This window comes from Frieseomelitta varia, unplaced genomic scaffold (genome assembly GCF_011392965.1).
Source record: "Frieseomelitta varia isolate USP_RPSP 00005682 unplaced genomic scaffold, Fvar_1.2 scaffold_689, whole genome shotgun sequence".
NCBI classification, from domain to species: domain Eukaryota; kingdom Metazoa; phylum Arthropoda; class Insecta; order Hymenoptera; family Apidae; genus Frieseomelitta; species Frieseomelitta varia.
The window spans coordinates 241,643-254,854 of record NW_025110466.1 but is presented as its reverse complement, the minus strand read 5'-3'; the positions used below and the strand labels follow the sequence as shown (position 1 = coordinate 254,854).

The 13,212-nt window shown below is 35.3% G+C and overlaps 1 protein-coding gene across 1 annotated transcript in view; it reads right to left on the bottom strand.

Moving 5' to 3' along the window:
- The window catches only part of LOC122535253 (ras-related protein Rap-2a), a 46,313-nt gene extending 33,398 nt beyond the window's left edge, over positions 1 to 12,915 (bottom strand). Inside the window, exon 1 of the mRNA XM_043666638.1 lies at positions 12,561 to 12,915. The gene's annotated coding sequence lies outside the window, so the exon portion shown is untranslated. The remainder of the gene's footprint in view (positions 1 to 12,560) is intronic.
- Positions 12,916 to 13,212: the final 297 nt, after the last annotated feature.

The window sequence follows — 13,212 nt, the reverse complement described above, 5'->3', positions numbered from 1 at the left end:
TTTCCGCGCTGCGAAAAATCTGTGTTTTTATCGTGGCCTGGTGGAAATATTTGCTATCGGAAAATAGGAAGTATTTGAGATCGAAATTCGTTCCGTGTCAGACAAATGGCGAATTTCAGTCCAACTCGCGGCTGACCGCGGGCAAAGTTGGATATCTCTTGTAATCATCGCACTATAATTTCTCCGAGGCGAATGTGTTGCTGTAAGTGACTGTAACCAGGAGCGAATAATATTCTCTCCAAAGCCGCGAAACCCCTTATCCGAAATGGAATATTTCTGTGATAAATGAGCAAAAAGACATAGGTAAATGAAGAATGATGAAAATCTAATTAAAACATGGTAATTAACATTAAACATTAATTACCATCGAACGCGAGAACGTTAGATAAACTCATTTTGAAAATCTGAGATATTACTTTTCAACGAAACATTATTTGCACGTGAATCACGACAAATAGGTTTTCTTTTTCGAGACGTTGAATGTTGATTCAACTGGATAATGTGAAATTGGTAATCTTATACATTTGCGGTTGATCAGTTCCATTCCTGAGAATAGCTCGTATAATCCCATTAGCGAACGAGAATTATAAAACGTGAAAAGACGCATGGATATAGAAAGATGTGTGTCGTGCAGATTTCATAGTTCTGAATGAATTTGTCGATTAAAAAGAATTTTAAAGTGATATCAAGTAGATTTATAACACATTGGGTCTCTTAATTAAAAACTAATAATAAGTGATTATATGAAACTCAGGCAATCAACAAAGACAATGTAATTTGTGTTGGATCAGCTTCTTGGACTTTGCAAACGATATCTATAATTTACTTTTAATAGAAATGAAAGGTTACCTGAACAGGAGGTACCTGGCTGAAGAAATTATCATTTTCAAAAGGCAATTTAAAGTTAGCTTATATTCTTAATTAGCTCATCTTTAAATCTGGTTAATAGATTAACAGGATCAAAGACGGCGAATATTTCTAAATATAACGGTAGCACGATAGAACCAAAAAGGTCTAACATCTTAGGGGTGGATAAGAATTTCTCATCGGTTACACCATTATATCTTGTATCCAAATAAACATCTGTAAAAGTTCTCAACTCTCGTTTTAAAAGAATTAAATTCTAATAAGAATAAAAAGATTGTTACGTTTAGAAGATAGAATCTTCTTTCTTGGTTAACAGATTAATACGATCAGAGATTTAGAAAGTCATTCTGAATTATAATGATATATAAGAGGATCAATCGCAAATATCTCGATAGAAATCTTTATATTTCCGAAAAAAATTATTTTTAAATAATCTATAGTCTGTCCTCGTTAACAGATTAATACAATGATCTGTCCGATTGAGAATTATTTTGAATTAAAACGATACAAAAGGATCAATGTAAAATCAAACATCTTACAGTTGCACAAAAGTCGATTGTCGTAAATTATATCCGAACGAAGGGAACCGTGTCTAGTAATGCTGCAAGTTTCTGGTTTAAAGTCAGGAAATTCTCTTTACGAATGGAGAGAGGATCACAGGCAAATCGAGCGTTCTTCGAAGTCCTATCTTTTCGTCGTCGTGTTGCTTCGTGCAATCGATAGTGTCCGCGCGCAGAGTGCACGAAGTCAAACATTATTATCGATAGTGGTCCCCTCGTCCCTCGTTTCGTTGCGTCTAGCGTGCAACGTTAATTGGACGGGCACGTACATCCTGTGGGTTTATGGCTGGAAAGGCGTCCGCTCGCCGCGCCATGCTTGCCGAGTCACTCTCACGACTGTTTCCCGACGAGAGCATCCCCAACGAACCATGTTTCACGAACTTTATTGTTTCAGGCTGATGCGACCGAATCGCAATTAATTGTTACTGTTGCGAACAATATTCCACGAATTCGAATTGTATACCATTGTTATTATTTAACCGCATCTCTGGTCGCGGAACACAGCGCGACGTGGCACTAATTGCTTCTGTTTTCGCGATGTTTTCGAATTAGGATGGCAGAATGTGCAGAAAATTTGATCTTCAGGGATGGTGTCCAACGTTAATGATTTGACTTGTTCAAATAATTCTTTCTGTTCGATTTTCTATTTTAAAGGAGCATATGTATGACGTTTCTTAATAATTTCATTGATCGAAATAAGAATTATTACAATTTATACATACCGATTGATTACAAGTTCTTGATTCAATATTTAATTACAGTGAAGAGTATAATCGAGAAAATAACGTTGGAAAATTGTCGATATTTTAAACTATAATTTCATGAAAAAGAAAATTTTACATATATATATAATATATATATAAAACCGGTACGTTCTCGTTCATTTTAATCTTGCTGTCCTTTTCACGTTCAGTCTCTTTAGATGTCCGATGGAACATGCCAAATGTCGTGAAATTATATCGAGTATTAAAACCAAATGTTTAAATATTTAAACCATGTACATTTATTCGGAGCGTATAAATTTATGGAGAACAGCAGGGTTGAGGCGTGAATATTTTGACAATCCTGAGTTCACTTTTTGTAAAGATACTTTATCATGTAATAGATGAAAAAAATTCTCTTTTACAGTTTTCAAGAATTATAAAAATTCAAATATTGAATCAGATATTGAAAAGTATTTTTTACAACTAGATTCATCGTGGCCTTAAAGAATGAAATTTTCTCTTTATTTACACACGATTTTATTGAAATTTTATTGAACATTAAGGTTAGACAATAGAATGTTAGGATTCCTTGAATTTTTGTCATTTGATAATTATGAAATTTAATACTGCTCTGATAGAAACTGTACAAATAGCACAATTCTTACAAAGTTTACAATAGTTTACAATAGAAATTCTTATGTTTTTCCTATGTTAAATCTTGCAAATAACCCATTCATCACTCATCTCTTTATTTAAATCCTTACCAATTCTTTTTACCGAGTTATTCAGAAAGATAAATAACTTCTCCGATAAGTAATGCATCCCTAGTGAAAAATACAGGATGCAAACTTATCCGAGATCTTTGAGGAAGTATAGAACTCTTGCTAAATATAAAGATATACTGATATTAATAGAGTCCCCTGTTTCTTAATGGCGATTCGGCATGCAACGTGCGAATGGAATTAGATACTTAGACTAAAATATTTGGTTTAGAATTTTAGATTTATGTTTTTTGAGTTTTCGTACGAATATATATCACAATGAAGCGTATAGCTTATAAAAATATTTATACACTTGACGTAGAAAACTGTATGCGTACATTGTGCACATTACATAAAATATTTTGAAATTTAATTGTCATTCCATATATGTATTTGACAAAATTCGTACATAGTATATTCACGTAGAATGTTAAAAATTTGCTGTGTTTGACACTGAATATTGAGATTTATCAATATAACGATATATACTTAAATTAAATACAGTAAAATTCTATTTGCATGGACTCCGTTTGTTTGAACTAAACTTTAATCAGTATCCAATTAAATGGACTGCTGCTTATTGAGTCTATTTGTTTGTAAATAATTCATAATATATGTAAATATTCTTATTACACGTATTCCTATATATGTACGTGTCAACTGCATAAATTTATATAAACGAGTTTTGTAGTATTTTGTCACTTCCATATACGTGTTATATTTTCAGAAATTCTTTAAAATTTCACTAATATGATATCACGATAGTTCGAGATTCGAGATTTCATTAAAGTGTTAATGAAATTTCAAAGTATGGAAGTGTAACGCGCGTAATGTATTCATAGAATCCATGAATGAACAAATACTTTCGCGAGCCGCTGTATATTATACAAAATGAGATATTCACGTGGCTCGTTGGCTTCTTGCGCGTGTTCAATTTACACGGCCAGTTATTGACCAACGCTCTAACCTTTGTCGTTTGCCGCATCACCTTGTCACAAATGCAATTTGCTGAAACGATCATTGTGTAATATTTGGCTGAAATGACCGACGTACACCAGAATGACATTAACCGAGACCGAAACCTGGTTACAATTTACCGCGATCATTATAGGACGTCGTCGCTGTACACGGATGCAACAGATGTCTCGCCGAAAGCTGCGAATATGTCATCGGTTCGCTCGATCCAATTAATACGATTATCCTGAAAGATTACGCGTTATAGTTATTCCTATGTTGAACAATTGAATATTGCAGGTAATAACGCGAAATCCCACGGTATTGCCCCGTGGTGTCACGAAGCATTGATCTGTCGTAATTTCCTCTGAACGTACAATTCAGACCTCTGGTAATAACACAAGGACGTATTTTCAAACGAAATTGTTCAATTTGAAAAATTTGTGTATTTTACGAATGAAGTACGAATGAAAGATAACAGCAATGGTAAACTGTATGTATACGAGAAGTATTTTTGAGTTGTACATTTAAAGTACACACATTTTAATTTCATTCGCACGAAAGATGTGACGAATAGATAATACGAATTTGAGGAATTCATAGGATATTTTAAAATCCAAAATTACTCGGGATAAATAATTTGAAGAAATATATAAAATATCTAGAATATTCTTTGCCCGAAGAATCTTTCTAATCTTTCTAATCTTTTTAATTGTATTCTCAGAAACATGAAACATAAAATAAATTTTAAAATACATATATAAAAGTTACAAGGTACTTAGTATAAATAAAAGCAGTATGTTTTGTAAAAATAAAAAATATCTTGATAGATGGTTATTTATTACGTTCATATTCATTATTCATTACTCCTCAATTAACCTCGATATTCATTGTCAGTAAAATTATGTGCTCAATTCTACTATTCTACAATATGCTAAATATACTAATTATGCTAATTACGGTTACTATACGTCATATCATTTTTAACCAAATGTACATCTATATGTTTGTTGCAAATCTGTTGTAATTTCTACGTACATTTGCTTCATATCAGAATATAATTATGACAGTGATACTTCGTTACTAAATTGCGGATGTTCATACGTGTATATTCATGGTTAATTTAGAGATATGTGTACAGTTCTCGTAATATATAAAATACAGTACATGCAGTATTGATCACGATTAACGACTATGAAAAAATTGTAGATAATTTTAAAATGTTCTCTATGATATTTACTATCGTGGTTCTAGTTTTTGAATTATATTTCCGAAAGTATGCATTTGCATAAAAACTCACAGTAGGTGAAATAATAAAATCATATCCATGGAAAATATCCATTTGCATAAACATGTGCCGAATATACTTATTACCTACTGTCTGTTATTACAAATGAAATTTGAAAATGTTTTATAGAGATCATCCGTAGATTTAGTATTCAAATTTTATCAGTATGTTCTGCAAGTAAACATTACGTAACGTGTCACGTAGCAAAAAATGCATAAATGTTTTATTAAATAGTCGTGACAAAAATGTGAAATGTTAATCTATACATATTTATGCGTGCATTTTGAAGTGTTGTCCCATTTTATCAATGCACATAGCTCGTAAACGTAATGCATATATTTGCATATTCTTGATTCGTAAATACTTATTTCTGGCATACTGAAAATTATAAATTATAAATATACGGATTGTTTTGCTTCATGGAACAAAAGTGGAACAAAACTGAAACGAAACAGCGTGCGTTTGTCGCTATATAGCAGAATCGCACACGAAAGGAGTAAATACACATACCTTATGTGAACACTATGTATGTTGTCTTATCCCCTATTAAACTAACATAAGAGAAAGAGAGATTATTGACACACATATTCGTCGCAATTCACAGTTTTGTTTCAGTTTTATCTTAATGAAATATTTGTAGACTTTTTGCACCGTAATATCTCAATCTTACTTTTGTACAGACATGTGTAGAACACACTGATAAAATTTGAACATTAAACCACTGAACACTTTGTATATTACACATTTGACGGATTGTTTTGGTTCTCTCTGAGAAAAAATTAACCCTCTACTGGTATGATGCTAATCAGATTGTTAATAAGTGAAAGTAAATACTGAATAATCATTTCTACATTTTGAAAGTATCAAAGATAAAAAACATCATATACTAGACATAACAATTTTGTATATACATATAATATTGATGTATAAATACAGTTTCTGACCCTTGACTTAAAACTCGCAATTTTCAGTATTTTTTCGTCTAAAGGTGACAATATGATATCACTTATAATGTCACAAAATTGTTAACAGCGACACGTGTGCACACTTTAACAGTTAATAAAACTTGTACTAAATTTTGCTCAAAGCTTTCAATACTAAAAATATGTAAAACGTTGAAAGTTCTAAGTTCTAAGTTATCTTCGTTCAATGGCTCAATTTTCATACTGGACGTGTATTTTTCTATTTTAACAAATTATGCACTATTATTTCTTGCCGTTCGCCTGTCACACTTCCTTTCGTTCTTCATTGTATTTTTTTATTATATTTTTGAAATAAACGTGCGCGTCTACAAATTGAGCCACTCGATTCGAGAACTTTGCCTGCCCTGCGAAATAAAAAGTCAAAGATGATGATGGAGGTCAACTGGCGACACGGTTGCACAGCCCTGGCGAATTATACACGCGAAGCATGCAGTCGGAAGCGAGGAAAGCGTGTTCGACACGTTCTTGCGCGTGCTGTTTCGCAACGCGTGGCTCGTGACACGAGATCTTCAAGCTCCCTCGAGCTTCTAGCCTGGCCTAGGAGCCTAGAGTTTAGAGTTATTCAGTCCAGGCGTCGTTAGGCGGACGTAGAACGGGGTAAAATCCACTTGGCAGCGAAACCGCGGACAAAGAGAAATACCGGGAAGCTGAGCGACACGACACGCGAACAAGTGGAAATACAACGTGTAGGCGAGTATTAAACCGACGACTAATTAATTTGTCGTGTGGAAAAGTGAACAACGATGCACCGAATGTTATTTCAGTCGCTCATTAAATATATTAAAAGACACGCTGGAAATAGAAATAAAGTAGAACGAACTTTCACGACGTAGCGGAAAACCGGGTTTTTATTATTTAACACGTACATTGTGGAACAGGGATTGGCGATTTTATTTTTACTGATACGTATCGAGCTGTACATATCGGTGTACAAAAGACTCTAGAATATTTTAAAATAATTCGAGTGACCCTGCGCCGTTGGTTCCGAATAAATTCCATTGTACGCAATTGTAAACTGCAGTGCTTGTGTTTATTTATTTTTATGTTTTTATGAAAGAAACGATTATTTCGTCTACTAAATATCTACTAAATAATTATTGTCATTTTACATTTTATACTAAATCGATGCATGTGACATTTTTACAGTTTGATTTTTGACGCGCCAAATGTCTATTAAATTTTATTAATTATAATTACATTGAACTACATAATTGCAATTAATAGTAATTTAATAGTAATTATTAGTAATTATAAATATAATTATGTATTAAACCATATTGGTTGATTGCAACTATGTCGAAGGAAAAGTGTACTATAAATCACGTCGTGAAAGTTCATTATAAAAATATGAAGCTTCATTATCATCACATTAATTCAATATCAAAACGTTCGTACGATTTTCTCATATGAACTCAAATTTTAAGAAAGTAGTTCACATATTTCTGGAAATCAGAATTTAGCTTCTGGAAGACTAAATACTAAACATTTTTCATTTATTCCAATTAATCATTTTCAAACAATTTTTCTGTTTGTAAATTATTTTGAAGAAACTTATAAACGAAGCTGATTCCTATTTTATATACTCGAATCTTAGAAATCCGGGATATTGAGAATGAACAGCCGCTCGAAAAATTAAACGATATTTTGAAGGAACAGCGCGCAATTAAAGTTTAATTCCACGAGACGGCGTTTCAAATGCACCGAGCTAATAACATAAAATAATTAAATAGAGTGGAACTCGTTTTCCAATAAATGTAACGATTTAAGATATTTTAATAAATTTACGAAAAACGTGGAATACGTGACAAAATATTACATAAAAATCGTTTAATCGGATCATCGCCAAACATGTTTCGGAACAACGTCGACCACGGTGCGCAAGTCGTGAATTCGTTTTCGTTATCATTGACAGGAAAGCTTCACTGCGTGACAGAATAAATGTAATTAGAATAAGAAACCTGTGAAACGTATTATCTCGTATCCAGAGTCGTGCCCGTTGTCCTCGAGAAACTTGTTTCGAGTTCCGGTCGGACGGATGACTGTGCGAAAACTTTCCACTGGTCTTTTTCGTTGGCATTTTCAGCGCCGGAATGTACGATCCGAAATGTTTCGAAATTTCCATCGAACTTCTTGACAGTTAATTGCTATCGCGGTTTCGCCACAATCACCAGCCACACCTTGAAAAACCGCTGAACCTTTCAAGCGTCGAGCTCGGCGGATACGCTCGGGTAGATCTCAGAGTTAATCTCATTTGTAACCCTTTCCCTCCCGCGGGGCGATCCTCTCTTTAGCGAGTTTAGAATTATCCGGTAAATTTGCATGTTAGGCCGCTGCTCTTAAAGCGGTCGTTTGCTCACGGTCGTCTCGAGCGCAGAGTCAACGGACTTTTACATCGTTTTGCCCTTCGGTTTCATCTAGGAGGAATTGTACTTGCTCTGAGGAACGACAGGCCGAGTAAGATCTCTCGAACATTTTGCCTCAGACGAGCGGAAATAGTAATCGGGAATATCTTTCGCGAAAATTCGAGAAAATTTTGTGGAACCTCTTTCGGATAATAAGAATTTGTGAGACACTCGTTCACGAAAGTGTTCGAACATTTATAGGGAACTTCTTGCAAATATATTATTATTTACGAATATACGAGTACATTATAAAATATTTTCAAATTTTACTAACACCACAGTGAGATTGGTGCAAATTTAAAAGTATATGTAGAAATGACAAAATATTTATATTTAGTACAAAATTATTGAAACAACCACAAGCCATCGTATTAATAAATATATTGAATAGGGACATATTTAACGCTTATTAAGATGAAGGATATTCGTGTTGTATATCAATTTACTAAATATATGTTTGTAATAAATATCTTGTAACTCCTATGTACGCTTCCAGGTTAGTTTCAAATTTCTTCAATATAACTATGAGAGAGGTATCTCACCATGTGTTGTAGCGTTAATCGAATTTCAAAATATTGCAGCAAGTGTTTGAACATTTTCCTGAACAACTGTTCTGTCTGTTCTATCTTACGGTCCTCTCATTAACGTAGAACGGACTAAGTAATGGTTTTAATAAAGGAGAGTATATCCCTACCTCTTATCGAATTCCTGCGGAAGTTCGTAGCAAATCTAACCCGTTTCTCTCACGTTTCACCCCTCTTTTTGTCGAAGTAGCATTTCAACATCTCTATTTTTTGGTGACACCGTAGAATTATGGTGTAACATCTGCTTACAAAATCAGTTCGAAATTGATACGAAACGTTGATAAGAAACAACAGTCGATTTCTCTCTCTTTGCGGTAAAAATGATTTTCGAAGAGCCGATAAATTCTAACAAATACGTTCTTTCGTTTTTGATTTGAATCAAAATTTTGATTGATAGAAAACCTGACCTAAAACGCAGCTGCTGCCCATAAATATCGTTGTTGGTTGTATATATCTATCGTTGAAAACAAAACGAGAATGCTGGTGAATCTGCTGCATGAAATCGAACAACGATTCGACCGAGATACGCAACGGTAAAAGTGGCATGCGTGCGTTCACGGCGACTATGCCAGAGTCGCGGTCTGAAAGGGCTATGGTAAATGGTGCAATCTACCGCGCCATTTCCGACACCTGACGGAACAGTTGTTCAGATAAGACCGGAGGGAAATGAGGAAACATCGACGTGCGATGTGCCTGAAATCGGCCACGCTGTATCGAGATTCGTGCACGTTTCTCCTTGTTTCTTCGAGAAACATTCTCTCTGAGGAAGAGGAAGTATTAATATTAGGTGTCGTGTAACTAGTGCCACAACCAGCCAGAAGCTGAGCCTATTCAAAATTAAACGAAGGAGAAGGGATAACCATTTTTCCATTTAAAGCTTCATCTTTGAAAATTTCTCGAATATACTTCTCTCTCTTCAAATATATTTTTCCAATGAATTTTACAGAAAAGCACTTACCACATTTGAATTTAAAGTACAATGTAAGATTAAGTGTTAGAGTTTGGACATATAATTGTACTTACACAATGTGCAATACATTATTTTATCCAAAATGACGGCTTATGATTATTTCGATCAAAATTTGACTTGTAGTCTATCGCGCGTTTTGAATCGAATTTAAAAATTTAATAATAAATTTAATTTAAATTTAAATCCGTTATTTTTAAATTATTATACACTATTAATTTATAGATATATTATCATATTAGGAGTCATTTTTAATAAAATAAATTTTCAAATTGAGATTCATATTATTTTATATATTTCTGTATTAATTACTTTTTATTCTGTGAAATTTAATTTAATTGGATTTCACTTTCGAAAAAAGATTTAATAAAGTAATTTGATTTCTTTTCTGTGTTTGAATTTTGCAAAATTTAAATTTGGTTAATTCCAGATTGAATAAGAATGAACAATGGAATGAACAATAAAAGGTTATTCGACGTACAGAAATTAAAATAAAATAAATGCAGAATAAAATCTTCTCGTTTTCAAGAACGTGTTTCGAACGTCTTATTTCATTAAGAATTAGCGTGTCTTTGATAAATTTTCAAGCTTAATTTATTGAGAAACGAGATATCTTACCAAAAATTCTTATTCTACGTTTTGACCTATTTATATAAGGTATAATAACTTATTGTTGATTCTTCAGTCTTACTTAATGCAGAATTAAATTCAAATATATACTCTCGCACAAATTTCCAAAACACTTTCTATTTTCAGTATTCAGCGTTTATCACGGACAGTAAAATTTTTTAAGTGCGTCGATACAATACAATTATTTTACAATACAATTACTAGTAGTTTTACAATACAATTACTAATTTATGACATTTTAGACAAGATCGTTTCGAAAACGAAGTCTTGAACGAAGAAATTTTACTCTTTCTTTTCAACTTGTGTTGTTACATAGAATTGTCTCTTTTTTTGCATCAACTACGCGACACTCTGTTATAAACAATAAACTCGCGATTGAAACATAAATCACTTTAAAAAAAAAATCTGAGAAAACTTCAACCAAGGAAAAGAATCTCAAAGGAGCCATTTGCACAGACCACGAACGCAATGGGTTTAATAACGATGAAATTTATCCTACCAGCCGTCTGGTAGGCAGTAAATGGAAGTCGAATGGTTATTAAAGTAACTAGGAAGCATAGTGTCGCCCGCTTGCACCTTGTTCCGCTGCGCTGGGAAACTGTACCTCTAAAAACACAGTTTTACAGTGCCACGGGGACTAGTGGATGTTTACCGACTCCCTCGTCTTACATTAATTTCGTTCCACAGTACACAGAAGCGACAGTTTCTATTTTGTCGTCCCCGGTATTTCGGGCGGAACGAAGAATTGACTGTCGAACAAACAAGAGCAGCAAAACCAGAGAGAAAGAGAGCAATTGTGCCAAAATTGAGGCGTTGATGAAATAACGAACGGCTGATGGAAGTCCGCTTTCCGATAGAAGCGGAAGAACATGCAGCCCGATACGGAAAACGATTCGTTATCGTGTAATTGAAATGCAGGTTGTTTGGAATAGGTCATTTTAAACCAGGCGGCAGGTGTTCATCTGTGAAAATCTATATGGCAAGATTAGGGGTTACGTTGCGGCGAGTAATGCAGCGAGAACGCATTATCCGCGTTGTCGAGTGCAATAACATTAATACCGCATCATAGACGCGTAGTTGTTCTCCAAGCTGGTTAACTGCTCGCGATGCGAAAGTAATCGAGCCACCATTTCAACGAGTGTGTTTCAGCGAATAATAGCTTTACAGGTGAGTTCGCGCCGCATTACCAGGTGAGATTCAATTGGGGGTGGAATTGCGCGTCATCAGGTCAGAGTCTCATTAAGATTTGTCGAAGTTTCGGGGACAAGGGAATGGGTAATGGATTAATATTCCAACGGAGCTCGTGTAATTCACATGTCGCCCAGAGGAGTTTCAGAAAGTTTTCAGGCACGGAGCAACCTGTTTTCACTGACATCTATGCGGGTACATTCATATACCATGTCGAGCGACGCGATAAATTAAAGAATTCTTGTGGGGAAGGTTAGCAAAGAACCCGTAGATCGATATTGTCGAAATCGTGACGAAACTTTTGAATATTCATCGCCCCTTTCTCGATTCGAGGCACTCAACGAGACTATTTAAAATATTTTTTTAAAGATACCCTACATGACACTACGTTTTTCGTTTTGAAATTTTCGTCTTTGAAAATGTATTTAAAATCACTAGCCATTTACCAGGATGAACAAAATGCGGAACACCACGCGTTCGGTTACGCTCCCCTTTCTAAATCACTTTCAAAATTCATTTCAAACTTTCGTCGATCCGCGCGCTGTATCTTATCTTCCACTTAGATCGCGACAATCACCTTAGTTTGTAATCTTCGTAAAAAAAAGACAAAAGAAAAAAGAAGAAGAAGAAGAAGAAGAAGAAGAAAAAGATTCACCACGCGAAAGAACTTACCTGAACGCAAGCTTCTGGACAAGGAAGGGGAGTGCGACGGCTCGGTTAACAGGTGAAAACCGAGTGGGCTCAGAGCGCGGGAAAGCGGTCCCTCGTTGATTCGTCGGTAACTCGCGCGATTCAATTCGGCCGGCTGAACGAGTTGCCCGCGACGAATTGAAGAGAGAATCGTCCGTACAAAGTCGATGATGCGTTCGATAAAATCGCTCGGAGGAATCAGGTGAACGTGGCTCGTGCCCTGAACTACTCGTTGCCAGACGAACACAGCGTTGCGGGCGAGCTAGCTCTGTCCGGTACTTCGGTACCGTGCCGGGTACTATCCTCGATGCTTTCAGTCGGCGTCTGCGCTCTCGTAACTTCTCGACCTCCTCGTCCACGCCACCTGCACACCCCCACCGAATATCCAGCGTATTTTAGACTGCAGCTGTGCTAGCTGCTCGTCTCGCTTCCTAGCGCTCCCGTTTCTACTCGTCCACGTCTTTCTGTCTCTCTCTCTCTCTCACACATTCACTCACACATACACACATATACACGCGTTATATCTTTTCCCCCTCCGTTAACCTGACTCTCTAGCAGCGCGAGAGAGCACCTGATGCTACACCTGAGGTAGTAGGGTCAACGCTTTTGCTCGCATCTTCGAGAGGACAGCAGC